We start from the raw sequence: 15889 nt of genomic DNA on the forward strand, positions 1-15889 counted from the left end.
AGCTGATGTAAGAAGGGCTATATAAATTAATTTAATTTGAAATATATATATATATATATACTGATCAGTGTTAAATCTCCATGGATTTGACACTCTGACAGGATTGCCTTGGAGTCCTGGATCAAGGCATCGGAAACTGCAGAGTCCAACCAGGTAAGGATGTTTAAATTGGGTTGAATGCAAAGGTGGTGCAGTGATAAACTGAGGCCATCCTCTGGACAGATCCAGTATTACATGGGGCATGCAAATCTGCAAATGGTCGACTTTCCAAGTAGAGACATACTGCAAGTGGCCAATTGCAACCAATGTAGCTCTGTGCTATGCAATGGGCTTGTTCGACATTCCAACCGACAGTGCAGGCGGACTATTCTACAAATCACCTTGCATCATAACGACTCATTATTATTTGTAGAACATTCAGTCAGTCACTATTCAGCCACAATGCATCATGAATGTGATGCTCTCGAACATAGCCATTACCAGAGACGGAATAATAAGAGCAGAGACAGCTGTTATTGGGCAGTTTCCCATTGCCTCTGGGTATTCCCTCTCTCGTGTGACCATATCTGAGGATGTTTGAACACATGCTCATGCGCGAGAAGGAACGCCCACTTACAGACAAGAACATTGACCAATTTTCTCAATGGTAAACGACATCTTCATTATCCACCATCTTTGCCATTACCGCTGGATTTCTTACAACCCTACGAATGGGAGATTACATGCACATGCGTGCGAAAGCAAATTTGATTGCAACCAAAAAACCCACAAGAATAAGGCCTTGTTCCTTTGCTTAAAACGATTCACTGCGTCTTTGCAGTTGCACCTCCGTTGCATGCCTGCCTCAGCTGGGACAACTTCAGAGATTCCTGTTTTTCTACAGTCAAAATAGGAATCTCTGATGTTGTCCAAGGTTCTCACAAAATAGATGGAAGAGGAAGGGAAACAATTAAATTCAAAAGGCTTTATTGGCATGGGAAAAATGTTTACATTGCCAAAGCAAGTGGAATAGATAAACAAAAGTGAAATAAACAATCAGAAATGAACAGTAAACATTACTCAAAAAAGTTACAAAAGAATAGACATCCAACACCCTATTTTTTCTGTTTCAATGGAAGTCAATGAACTAAGTAGACTAGACACAGCTGATATCGCATTGGTGTCCATGGGAGAGCCAACCCGTTAATTTACCGGAACTGGATTATTTTCAGTGGCAAAAGGGCTGAGAGTGAACGATCTTCATTTATCTGCCATCTCTGACTACAAATCGATCCACATGACAGTGGCACTGCCGTTTTCAACTAAATGTACGTGTGCGAGGAGGAGCGGGGTACGGAAAGTAGTGCAGCCAAACTTGATTTCGAACAATAATGACACACAGTTTATTTTTTATTATAACTGGATTATAGCTCCCTTCCAAATGTCAGATGGGAAACCTCCCATCCAATTGGCGATAGATTTTTATGTGACTATTCTAACATTTGCATTATGAAATACGCAGCATTTCCCTACCAGTAGCGTACAAACACTGTTGCTCTAGCCAACAGCTCGCAGATAGACTGCGGCTAGGGTAGTCTACATGATGGATCTGACACTCACACAAAAACGACACATTCACATGCACTACATACGCGCACACACACTTTCACACTCATCCTATGCTGCTGCAACTCTGTTCTTACTTCACTTTTATTATTATCTATCCTAGTCACTTTGCCCTGCCTTTATGTACATATTTTCCTTAAATACCTGATACCCCTGCACATAGCCCAATTTTGGCCTAAAGGAGCCTAACATTACTCCTTAAGACCTTACATGTTCTGTTAAAAGGCGAATTGGTTCTGGAAGCCAAAACCGCCAAATACTCCATCTAAATGTGAATCGATTCTCAATTGCGGTACGTTTCTAGAAGCGTTGTTTTTGTTATTTCATTCAAAAGTAGTGATTAGGATAGTTTTGTTGCCGAAAATCTGGATAATCTTGATCCACTGCAAGGGTGGATTCAGAAATGTGAAAGGCACTACAAACAAGAAATGTCCATGTAACTAAGGTGAGGTTTAAAAAACGTTATTACATCTGAAAACCAAAGGTTCATTATGGTAAATTAACTGAAGTATAGGTATGTGGTCAGTTTTTATATTGAGAAGTGTCAAATAAATAAATGAATGTACTTAAGGTAAAGTTGAAGTCGGAAGTTTACATACACTTAGGTTGGAGTCATTAAAAATAGTTTTTAACCACTCCACAAATGTCTTGTTAACAAACTATAGTTTTCGCAAGTCGGTAGGACATCTACTTTGTGCATGACACAAGTAATTTTTTCAACAATTGTTTACAGACAGATTATTTCACTTATAATTCACTGTATCACAATTCCAGTGGGTCAGAAGTTTACATACACTAAGTTGACCCTGCCATTAAACAGCTTGGAAAATTCCAGAAGAAAAGAGCTTCTGGATATCAGAACAACGATTATTCACCTCAAACTGGACAAATATTTTTTCTTAAACAGCTTGGAAAATTCCAGAAAATGATGTCATGGCTTTAGAAGCTTACATAATTTGAGTCAATTGGAGGTCTACTTGTGGATGTATTTCAAGGCCAACCTTCAAACTCAGTGCCTCTTTGCTTGACATCATGGGAAAATCAAAAGAAATCAGCCAAGACCTCCCAAAAAAATGTAGACCTCCACAAGTCTAGTTCATCCTTGGGAGCAATTTCCAATCGCCTGAAGGTACCACGTTCATCTGTACAAACAATAGTACGCAAGTATAAACACGATGGGACCACGCAGCCATCATACCGCTCAGGAAGGAGACACGGTCTGTCTCCTAGAGATTAACGTACTTTGGTGCGAAAAGTGCAAATCAATCCCAGAACAAAAGCAAAGGACCTTGTGAAGATGCTGGAGGAAACAGGTACAAAAGTATCTATATCCACAGTAAAACAAGTCCTATATCGACATAACCTGAAAGGCCGCTCAGCAAGGAAGAAGCCACTGCTCCAAAACCGCCATAAAAAAAGCCAGACTACGGTTTGCAACTGCACATGGGGACAAAGATCGTACTTTTTTGGAGAAATGTCCTCTGGTCTGATGAAACAAAAATAGAGCTGTTTGGCCATAATGACCATTGTTATGTTTGGAGGAAAAGGGGGAGTCTTGCAAGCTGAAGACCACCATCCCAACCGTGAAGCACGGGGGTGGCAGCATCATGTTGTGGGGGTGCTTTGCTGCAGGAGGGACTGGTGCACTTCACAAAATAGATGTCATCATGAGGTAGGAAAATTATGTGGATATATTGAAGCAACATCTCAAGACATCAGCCAGGAAGTTAAAGCTTGGTCGCAAATGGGTCTTCCAATTAGACAATGACCCCAAGCATACTTCCAAAGTTGTGGCAAAATGGCTTAAGGACAATAAAGTCAAGGTATTGGAGTGGCCATCACAAAGCCGTGACCTCAATCCTATAGAAAATTTGTGGGCAGAACTGAAAAAGCGTGTGTGAGCAAGGAAGACTACAAAACTGACTCAGTTACACCAGCTCTGTCAGGAGGAATGAGCCAAAATTCACCCAACTTATTGTGGGAAGCTTGTGGAAAGCTACCCGAAACGTTTGACCCAAGTTAAACAATTTAAAGGCAATGCTACCAAATACTGATATAGTGGATGTAAACATCTGACCCACTGGGAATGTGATGAAAGAAATAAAAGCTGAAATAAATCATTCTCTCTACTATTATTCTGACATTTCACATTCTTAAAATAAAGTGGGGATCCTAACTGACATAAAACAGGGAATTTTTACTTGGATTAAATGTCAGGAATTGTGATAAACTGGGTTTAAATGTATTTGGCTAAGGTGTATGTAAACTTCTGACTTCAACTGTAAATGCAGGCTCTATTATGTTTTATTTTAGGTACCTTTATTCATGTGGTTTGCTAATTTCTGTTTCCCTATGACAGTGTAGAAATAGTACATAATCTGTCTCGTAACAATGGCATGGTGTAGGCCTGTTCAAAGCACTGAAAATCTGTATTATGGAATTTGATATTGTGGTATCTGGATCAGAATGATCCTATCCGATTATTTTCACACACAAAAAGAGGATTACAGAATCCTGATCATTCTGATTCTGATGAAAACATTTAAAAAACTGGGCAATGGCATAAATCTGGTGGCCATCAATGGTTGCAATTTTATGATTGTTTCTCTGTGATCATTGTGTCCCACTGGAGTCAAAATAAAAATAAAAGCAGTGTGTCTTGTCTACTAACTTTGATAAATACATAGAATCGTGTATGTTTGACTAAAATCCCGAAGTATCCCTTTAATCCAGAGTTAATTCCTATTAGTATAATGCAAAAACACTGTTTCAGTAAGTGATTTTGAGTGTTGTTTTAACACTATATGGTGTTTGCATATTTCCCATGGTGCCCATATTTCCCAAGTTACCGACTGTATTTTGTTTGTGACAGAGACATGATTGTTGAATTATTTCCTTTTAAAGGCCTGTGGCTTCCACCAAATGAGTACCTAAGGAAATGTTTTCATAACTTTATGGCAATTAATCATAAGTCCTTTCTTTGGTGGCCTCGTTTTACCCTAACACAGTGGTGTTTGGAAAATTCTGGTTTACAAATTACAGGCCACATCAGGACTGCAATTCACATTATAATAGCTGGCAAATTGATGTGTAATTCCTTTTGGAATCCTGTCAGAGTTAGGATATCCAACAGTTGGAATTTTATATTCAACCACAACCTGCATTCAGAATTACATCCAGGGTTAGAATCTCTGGTACAGGAGACTAAACTATTTAAATGGGAACAACCATTTCAGTAACGGGTGCAATAAATCTAACTAACTGATTGGATTCGTTTAGAATTGTTTTATTTATCTTTGTGTAGCATAAGATTAAATCAATCAATGTACATTCAAAAACACAGATATTAAAACAATCCTGAAAAACATATATACCTTCATAGCATGCTGGGAAATATGATAATGACAGGTGTGGTTTTGATGGGATTGTTTCACTCTCCACTGTGTAAAACAATGGTTATTAACACCAACACAGGGGTTATTTTACACAATGACTGTTAATTTAACTCTGTCTGAGTAAATTTAACTCCTGACTACTTTTTTACATTATAAGTGAATTTGTCCAAATACTTATGACTTCTTCAAATGGGGGGACTAGATAGATGAAGTGCTTTCATTTCTAAACGGTAAAACAAATATGTATGAAAATACCCTCAAATAAAATGGTGACCTTCTGTACTGTCGCTTCATATGAAACATTTGATCTCAAATCCAAAATGCTGGAGTATAGTGCCAAATTCAAACATTTAAGTTAGGTCACCGCAAAATCACAGAAAAACACAGCCATTTTTCCAGCCAAAGACAGGAGTCACAAAAAGCAGAAATAGAGATAAAATGAATCACTAACCTTTGATGATCTTCATCAGATGACACTCAAATGACTTCATGTTACACAATACATATATGTTTTGTTCGATAAAGTTCCTATTTATATCCAAAAACCTCAGTTTAAATTGGCGCCATGTTCAGAAATGCCTCCAAAATATCCAGAGAAATTGCAGAGCCACATCAAATAACAAAAATATTCATCATAAACTTTGATGAAAGATACATGTTTTACATAGAATTAAAGATACACTTGTTCTTAATGCAACCACTGTGTCAGATATCAAAAAAGCTTTACGGCAAAAGCACAATATTCAATAATCTGAGAACAGCGTTCAGCCACAAAAGCAAGCCATACAGTTACCCGCCAAATTCTGGAGTCAACAAAAGTCATAAATAGCATTATAAATCTTCACTTACCTTTGCTGATCTTCATCGGAATGCACTCCCAGAACTCCCACTTCCACAATAAATTTTAGTTTTGTTCGGTAATGTCCATCATTTATGTCCAAATAGCTACTTTTGTTAGCGCGTTTGGTAAACAAATCCAAAGTCACGAAGCGCATTCACTAAAAGCAGACGAAATGTCAAAAAGTTCCGTAACAGTCAGTAGAAACATGTCAAACGATGTATTGACGATGAATCTTTAGGATGTTTTTAACATAAATCTTCAATAATGTTCCAACCGGAGAATTCCATTGTCTTCAGAAGTGCGATGGAACAGAGCTCGCTCTCACATGAACGCGCATGGTCAGTGCATGTTCAGGTCATGGCAGACCTTACTCATTCCCCTCTCCTTCGGCCCCACTTCACAGTAGAAGCATCAGACAAGGTTCTAAAGACTGTTGACATCTAGTGGAAGCCGTAGGAAGTGCAAACTGACCCATATCCCACTGTGTATTTGATAGGCGATGAGTTGAAAACCTACAAAGCTCAGATTTCCCACTTCCTGGTTGGATTTTTTTCTCAGGTTTTTGCCTGCCATATGAGTTCTGTTATACTCACAGACATCATTCAAACAGTTTTAGAAACTTCAGAGTGTTTTCTATCCAATACTAATAATATGCATATATTAGCAACTGGGACTGAGGAGCAGGCAGTTTACTCAGGGCACCTCTGGGCACCTTTTCATCCAAGCTACTCAATACTGCCCCTGCAGCCATAAGAAGTTTTAACTTGGCTGTCCAAATAAATACAGATGGGAATATATTCATAGGTTGCACCTCCGCCACTCGGTCACATCAAGCCATTGTTATGAATGCTTTCAAGCCGCCCTCTGCCATAGTGGTGCCCAAAAGTCGTAATAAACCCAGTCATTCTGAACGGGGGCTAATGGTTGTTTTGTCTAAATTACACAATAGTGGCCTGTAAATATGATAACATTGCTAAAGTAGGCAAGTATTTAGTAGGAAACAACTTTGTCATCATTATCATGTCGTCAAATTTACTGTAGACAGATGGCGTCAAAAATAGCTAGCAATGCTCACGTTAGCTATCTAAGATCCGGTGGTCCCCCCTCAATCTTAGCTAGCTAGTGAACGTTATACTTCATCTAAAGTCTTTCAGGCGACATTAAAATGATGAAAAAAGTTTTTTACTACTAATTATTTGCCTCCTTTAGAAATGCCATTGTATTTCCAAGCCACTGCAATGCACTTTTGATGAAATCATCCTCGGCGGCAATTTATAATGCATTGAGTAGAAATGACAGTATTCAGACGTACAGTAGTAGCTTACAGGTCAATGGAAAAGGTGAACTGTCTGTTCTACTGTTAATTTCTAGCCTTTTCTCCTTCCCCCATTTGACACCCAGGTGGCGACAATCATGTCTGTGCCTGGCAGATATATCAGCGTGGATGTTGTCCCACCACCTCAAGCACAACAAGACGGAGCTGCTCTTCTTCCCAGGGAAGGGCCTGTCCGCTCCAAGACCTCTCCATCACAGTTGACAACTCCACGGTGTCCCCCTCCCAGAGTGTAAAGAACCTTGGCGTGACCCTCGACAACAACCTGTCATTCTCTGTAAACATCAAAGCAGTGACTCGCTACTACAGGTTCATGCTTTACAACATCCATAGAGTACGACCCTGCCTCACACAGGAAGCGATGCAGGTCCTAATCCAGGCACTTGTCATCTCCCGTCTGGACTACTGCAACGAGCTGTTGGCTGAGCTCAGCACTTGTGCCATCAAACCCCTGCAAATTATCCTGAATGCTGCAGCCCACCTGGTGTTCAACCTTCCAAAGTTCTCCAATGTCACACCGCTCCTCCGCACACTCCACTGGCTTCCAGTCGAAGCAAGCATCCACTACAAGACCATAGTACTTGCCTACGGAGCAGCAAGAGGAACTGCCCCTTCCTACCTTCAGGCTATGCTCAAACCCTACACCCCAACACGAGCACTACGTTCTGCCACCTCTGGTCTCTTGACCCTCGCACCCCTACGGGATGGTCCAAGCTCTTCTCTGTCCTGGCATCCCAATGGTGGGAAAGGTTCCCCCTGAAGCTAGGAGAGCAGAATCCCAGCCCCTTCTTCCGAAAAACATCTGAAACCCTACCTCTTCAAAGAAAATCTTTAATAATCCCACAGCACCCAACCTCTCCTCGTCACCCCTCCCAATAAAAATATTTTTTTGTCAACTAACACTCACACTAGACTTTTTTCATCGCTTACTAGCTCTGACTTTGCTGATGGCTATTTTGAGAAAATATTGACTTACTATGACTGTGATGTGGTTGTCCCACCTAGCTACAGTAGCAAATGTAACCCAACCAGAGTATGTGAGCAGAGCTGAGCTGGAGCGGAGCGAGAAGTGGAAGGTTCCCAATCTGACTGGAGCGTGGAGGGAGATTCCCAAAGGCTGGAGCCTCGGCCTTCTCGCCCGCTCCAATTTCGCTCCAGTAGCGCTCACTTCACTGACTCAGGGAATGCCCGCCCCAGCATGCATTTACTTGTGTGCTGCGATAGCCCCTTGCTTTAGCTACTGTCACGAAGTTCCCTAATAATGTTCATAAATAAACTGATAAAACACACAGGTGCTAAATCAAGGTGATTTACAAAGATTAGGACCAAGAGCAAGAGAGGGAGTGTGGTGATGTAGTGTTCACAAATAAATAACCATTGTGGAATCTGAAAAGCCATGTATCCCAAAAGCATGCTACGTGCACATGCTAAAAGAAAGGAACGAGGTGGGTAGATAACTAAGTGTGTCATTGTAGCAAAGTATTTATAAACAAAAAAATCTGATCTCTTTAAGGTTTTGTTCATTTTCATTCTGTTATCTATAGAATAGAACATAATTGATTTTGGCCCAATAGGCCTGGCATATTCCCACGTTTAAGGAGCTGTACGTTTTGATTGGGTTATTTTGCCTAAAACACTTTATGCCTACCTATATGTAACCGATGTGAAATGGCTAGCTAGGTAGCGGTGGTGCGCGCTAGCAGCGTTTCAGTCGGTGACATCACTTGCTCTGAGACTTGAAGTAGTGGTTCCCCTTGCTCTGCAAGGGCCGCGGCCTTTGTGGAGCGATGGGTAACGACGCTTCGTGGGTGACTGTTGTTGATGTGTGCAGAGGGTCCCTGGTTCGCGCCCGTGTCGGGGCGAGGGCACGGTCTAAAGTTAAACTGTTACAAATAAACAACTCTGCATCTCTGCCCAGCCTGGCAAGAGTGGCCAAAAGAGTGTTTAGCATCCCCAGTGGCTCTGCAAGTGTGGAAAGGATATTCTCTGCTGCCGGCCGGCTCTCCAGGCACCATCACAAGACTGGCCAAAATTGTGTTTCTAAAATGAATTCAAATGCACTAATAAGTCAGTTTTTGTTTAATTTTAAAAATAATTATAAGTAAGTCACGGCCTATATGCGCAATTTATAGACTGTAATGATTTAATACAACAAAATGTAGTTTAACCGCTGAGCACTTTATGTCCCTACCAGCCTATTGTGTCGCACTGGCAAATGCTTCACAATGTATTTCTTTGTAGGTTATAGCCTTGAAATAATTTAAATAATATAGTCTAAATAATTCATTTTCGTTCCTCCTAGTCTGGCTCCTGACCTATTTAGAGTGTTTATATGCTGTTTAATATGACTTATATCCTATTTGAAATGATGTTCGCTTCTTACATTCACCTTTTCATGTTCTTTCAAATACGTTTAATTTAAATCCATATGGTTTGGTTTAAATACTTAACAAACAGTTGGTAGGTCCAGGTAGTCACAAAACTACCAACAACAAAAAAAGTAAGGGTGTCGGTACAGAGTCAACTTGTTGGGCACTGGTGTCGAGGTAATTGAGGTAATATGTACATAAAGGTAGAGTTATTAAAGTGACTATGCATAGATAATAACAGAGAGTACCAGCAGTGTAGAGGGGGGGGCAATGCAACAGTCTGGGTAGCCATTTGATTAGATGTTCAGGAGTCTTACGGCTTGGGGGGTAGTAGCTGTTTAGAAACCTCTTGGATCTAGACTTGGCGCTCCGGTACCGCTTGCTGTGCGGTAGCAGAGAGAACAGTCTATGACTAGGGTGGCTGGAGTCTTTGACCATTTTTAGGTCCTTCCTCTGACACTGCCTGGTATAGAGGTCCTGGATGGCAGGAAGCCTGGTCCCGGTGATGTCCTGTGCTGTACGCACTGCCCTCTGTAGTGCCTTGCGGTTGGAGGCCGATCAGTTGCCATACCAGGCAGCGATGCAACTCGTCAGGAGGCTCTCGATGGTGCAGCTGTAAAACCTTTTGAGGATCTGAGGACCCATGCTAAATCTTTTCAGTCTACTGAGGGGGAATAGGTTTTGTCGTGCCCTCTTCACGACTGTCTTGGTGTGCTTGGACCATGTTCGTTTGTTGGTGATGTGGACACCAAGATGATGAAGCTCTCAACCTGCTCCACTACAGCCCCGTCGATGAGAATGGGGCGTGCTCGGTCCTCCTTTTCCTGTAGTTCACAATCATCTCCTTTGTCTTGATCACATTTAGGTAGACGTTGTCCTTGCACCACACGGTCAGGTCTCTGACCTCCTCCCTATAGGCTGTCTCATTGTTGTCAGTGATCAGGCCTATCACTGTTGTGTCATCTGCAAACTTATTGATGGTGTTGGAGTCGCGCCTGGCTGTGCAGTCATGAGTGAACAGGGAGTACAGGAGGGAAGTGAGCACGCACCCCTGAGGGGCCCCCGTGTTGAGGATCAGTGTGGCGAATGTGTTGTTACCTACCCTTACCACCTGGGGGCGGCCCGTCAGGAAGTCCAGGATCCAGTTGCAGAGGGAGGTGTTTAGTCCCAGGGTCCTTACCTTACTGATGAGCTTTGAGGGCACTGTGGTGTTGAACGCTGAGCTGTAGTCAATGAATAGCATTCTCACGTAGGTGTTCCTTTTGTCCAGGTGGAAAAGGGCAGTGTGGAGTGCAATAGAGATTACACCATCTGTGGATCTGTTGATGCAGTATGCAAATTAGGGTTGGTCTAGGGTTTCTGGGATAATGGTGTTGATGTGAGCCATGACCAGCCTTTCAAACCATTTCATGGCTACAGACGTGAGTGCTACGGGTCGGTAGTCATTTAGGCAGGTTATCTTAGTGTTCTTGGGCACAGGGACTATGGTGGTCTGCTTGAAACATGTTGGTATTAAAGACTCAGAAAGGGAGGTTGAAAATGTCAGTGAAGACACTTGCCAGTTGGTCAGCGCATGCTCGGAGTACACGTCCTGGTAATCCGTCTGGCCCTGCGGCCTTGTGAATGTTGACCTGTTTAAAGGTTTTACTCACATCGGCTGTGGAGAGTGTGATCACAAAGTCGTCCGGAACAGCTGATGCTCACATGCATGTTTCAGTGTTACTTGTCACGAAGCGAGCATAGAAGTTATTTAGCTCGTCTGGCAGGCTTGTCACTGGGCAGCTCGCGGCTGTGCTTCCCTTTGTAGTCTAATAGTTTGCAAGCCCTGCCACATCCGACGAGCGTCAGAGCCAGTGTAGTACAACTTGATCTTAGTCCTGTATTGACACTTTGCCTGTTTGATGGTTCGTCGGAGGGCATAGCGGAATTTCTTATAAGCTTCCGGGTTAGAGTCTTGAAAGTGGAAGCTCTACCGTTTAGCTCAGTGCGAATGTTGCCTGTAATCCATACAGTCACTGTGGGGACGACGTCATTGATGCACTTATTGATGAAGCCAGTGACTGATGTGTACTCCTCAATGCCATCGGAAGAATCCCAGAACATATTCCAGTCTGTGCTAGCAAAACATTCCTGTAGCTTAGTATGTGCTTCATCTGACCACGTTTTTATTGACCGAGTCACTGGCGCTTCCTGCTTTAGTTTTTGCTTGAAAGCAGGAATCAAGAGGATAGAATTATGGTCAGATTTACCAAATGGAGGGCGAAGGAGAGCTTTGTACGCGTCTCTGTGTGTGGAGTAAAAGTGGTCTGGAGTTTTTTCCCCATGTAACATGCTGGTAGAAATTAGGCAAGCGGATTTAAGTTTCCCTGCATTAAAGTCCCCGGCCACTAGGAGCGACGCATCTGGATAAGCGGTTTCCTGTTTGCTTATGGCCATATACAGCTCATTGAGTGCACTCCTATTGCCAGCATCAGTTTGTGGTGGTAAATAGACAGCTACAAAAAATATAGATGAAAACTCTCTTGGTAATTAGTGTGGTCTACAGCTTATCATGAGATACTCTACCACAGGGGAGCAAAACCCTGAGACTTCCTTAGATTTTGTGCACCAGCTGTTGTTTACAAATATACACAGACCGCCACCCCTTGTCTTACCAGAGGCGTCTGTTCTATCCTGCCGAAAAAGCGTAAAACCCAACAGCTGTATGCTATTCATGTCGTTGTTCAGCCGTTGTTCAGCCACGGTGAAACATAAGACATTACAGTTTTTAATGTCCCGTTGTTAGGATATACGTGCTCGTAGTTCATCTATTTTATTATCCAATGATTGTACGTTGGCTAATAGGACTGATGGTAAAGGCAGATTACCCACTCGCCGTTGGATCCTTACAAGGCACCCAGACCTACGTTCCCAATATCTCCGTCTCTTTCTCCTATGAATGACGAGGATCAGGGCCTTGTCGGGCGTCTGAAGTAAATCCTTCGCGTCCGACTTGTTAAAGAAAAAAATCTTCCTGTACGGGGTGAGTAATCGCTGTCCTGATATCTAGAAGCTCTTTTTGGTCATAAGAGACGGTGGTAGAAACATTATGTACAAAATAAGTTACAAATAACACAAAAAACACGCACAATTTGTTAGGGGACCGTAAAATGGCAGCCATCTCCTCCGGTGCCATTATTGCGGTAGCAACAGTGAAATTAGTGTGTAGCGCTGCAGCCCTTTGTCTCACTGAGAGAGGAGTACGGTCTTTGCTTTATTTAGGAAGGTTGCTACAAAGTTACAAAATAATGTATCACACAAAAGCTATGCAGCAATAGTCAGTCTAATATTGATTCAAAATAGATCTGAAAAGCATAACACTTTTGCCAAAAACATTTGCATGTACAGTTTTCCAATAGTTGCTTATCCACAGGCTTCATATGAAATCTCATTTTGAAATTGATCCTAAGTTCGCTTGTAACAGCACTGTACAATGAATTAAAAGTAACCCTATTGTTTTCTTCTCTGTTCCAGGATCAGTCATAGACATCTCCGTGATATCAGAATCTGACAGTGGGCTGTAGTCAGCCCATTGTTGAGAGCCTCTCTGATGCCACAGACACTGTCCTGCACTGTTCCTACCAGATCTTCTCCTGCCCAACATCAGCCAGGAGCTGCCCCATCTAGCGCTAATGAGCCTTGCGGCCTGAAGAGGGCGCTCATTGACCTGTGTGTGGAGCAGGGGGACCAACAAAGGGAATTCAGGGGATGACTGTGTAGTGTGGAGAATATAATCATTGACCCTAACCTGGTTCCTACCTTCCAACTCACCCTGGTGTTACAGCCAGAGGTGGTGGTGGGGGGGGGGGGGGGGGGGGGGTTGTGGCCCAAGTTGCAGAGGCTCTTTAGGGCCTGGGTCCCCCCAGAGGCAGAATGGGAGACACCCACACACTCTCAGGCTCAGTACCGGGTTCAGAGCTATCAAAAGAAAGCTGTATAGTTCATTAGAGTGCTGACATGGCCAGAGCTATAGGTGTAGTAGATATATCAGACTTGGGTCTAATAATATGTTGATATACTTAATATGCTGTGCTTTGTTTGGTTTGCCCGGTAAAATGGATCTGATGTAATGGTCCCAAAAGTGCAAATCAAGCACACCTCAATAGATTGACTCTGATATGAGTCTGATACTCTGATATGGTCTGATATGCATTGACTAAGCTCTGGACTGAGGACTCAACTACAGTGAGATAAGCCTTGTATTCCTCTGTGTGATAGCAGAAATGAATTCAGAAATACTGTACCAATGTGGTCACCAATGTACCTAAAAAGAACTCACTCCACTTTTGAGGATGTTAGACATCAATATAGCCAAACCCTGAAGTGGATACTCTTTTTATTCCCATAGTGGGGCAAGAAAATATTGTGCAACAATGTTTACTATGCATCAAATGTAGTTTATTTTTTATTCTTAAACCAAACATTTGAATGTTTAAGGGAACATACTGTATCTTGTTAATGGCAGCTTTTCCACATCAATTGACATGTAGGGACAATCAAATGTAAGATATGGGCATTACAATGCAAAACTGCTGTTTTTAAACCATGCATTTGATTAGACATATTTCTTTGATACACAAATATTCACCTGTTAATCTGTACTGCTTTTTGTACTTTCCTTCAAGAACTTTAAAATTAATAAAGAAATTAATAATTTTTCTAATTAAATATCCACATGAAGTACTTTGTTAATGGATCAAATATTTGTCTCTGTAATATTTCAGTGGCACCACATTAAGTCATAATTGTGACTATAAAAGGAAGAGACTGATTTGTGTTAAATTTTAATAAATACAGATTTTCATTTGTGCAATCATTTTCAATAGTCATCTCCATAATCCAATGAGCTACAAGCAAATCCACAGGGTTCATTAAATGATATAGTAAATGACATTAGCTTCTTAACGCCATCTACACTGTGTTGTTAAAAATTACGATGTATAGTATATACAAGTATGAACTATATATATATAAAAATAATTATTGGTTTAGATGTCTATAACAGAAGGCCTTGAGTTGGTTCTTCAAAATATTTATCAAAACATAATAGGGAAAAGGAAGCTTTATTTTAGCAGCTTTAGCAGTATACAGTGCCTTCAGAAATTATGCATACCCCTGTTCCACATTTTGTTGTGTTACAGCCTGAATTCAAAATTGATTAAATAAAAACATGTTCTCATCCATCTACACACAGTAACCCATAATGAAAGTGAAAACATGTTTCTAGAAATGTTTGCACATTTATTGAAAATTAAAAACAGAAATCTAGTGTTCACACACCTGAGGCAATACATGTTAGAATCACCTTTGGCAGCGATTACAGCTGTGAGTCTTTCTGGGTAAGTCTCTAAAGAGCTTTGCACACCTTTGATTGTACAATATTTGCCCATTAATCATTGTTTCAAATTCGTCAAGCTCAGTCAAATTGTTTGTTGATCATTGCTAGACAACCATTTCCACATCTTGCCATAGACTTTCAAACAGATTTAGGTCAAAATTGTAAACTTGGCCACTTGAACATTAACTGACTTTTTGGCTAGAAACTCCAGTGTAGATTTGGCCTTGTGTTTTAGGTTATTGTCCTTATGAAAGGTGAATTCACCTCCCTGTGGCTGATGGAAAACAGACTGAATTAGGTTATCCTCTAGGATTTTGCCTGTGCTTAGCTCAAAGCCGTTTATTTTTTATCCTAAAAAACTCCTGTCCTCAACGATTACCAGCATACCTATAACATGATGCAGCCACCACTATGCTCGAAAATGTGGAGAGTGGTACTCAGTAATGTGTTGTATTGGATTTGCCCCAAACATAAGACTTTGTATTCAGGACAAAAAGTTAATTGCTTTGCCATATTTCTTTAAGTATAACTTTAGTGCCTTGTTGCAAACAGCCATTAAACTCTGTAACTGTTTTAAAGTCACCATTGGCTTCATGGTGAAATCCCTGAGCAGTTTCCTTCCTCTCCGGCAACTGAGTTAGGAAGGTCACCTGTATCTTTGTAGTGACTGGGTGTATTGATACACCATCCAAAGTGTAATTAATAACCTCACCATCCTCAAAGGGATATTCAATGTCTGCTTTGTTATTTTTTACCCATCTACCAATAGGTGCCCTTGCGATGTATTGGAAAACATCCCTGGTTTTTGTGGTTGAATCTGTGTTTGAAGGGACCTTACAGATAATTTTGTGTGTGGGGTAGAGATGAGGAAGTCATTAAAAATCATGTTAAACACTATTACTTATTATGTGACTTGTTAAGCACCTTTTTACACCTGATCTTATTTAGGCTTGCCACTACAAAGGGGAT

Source organism: Salvelinus namaycush, chromosome 4 (assembly GCF_016432855.1).
Source record: "Salvelinus namaycush isolate Seneca chromosome 4, SaNama_1.0, whole genome shotgun sequence".
Taxonomy (NCBI): Eukaryota; Metazoa; Chordata; class Actinopteri; order Salmoniformes; family Salmonidae; genus Salvelinus; species Salvelinus namaycush.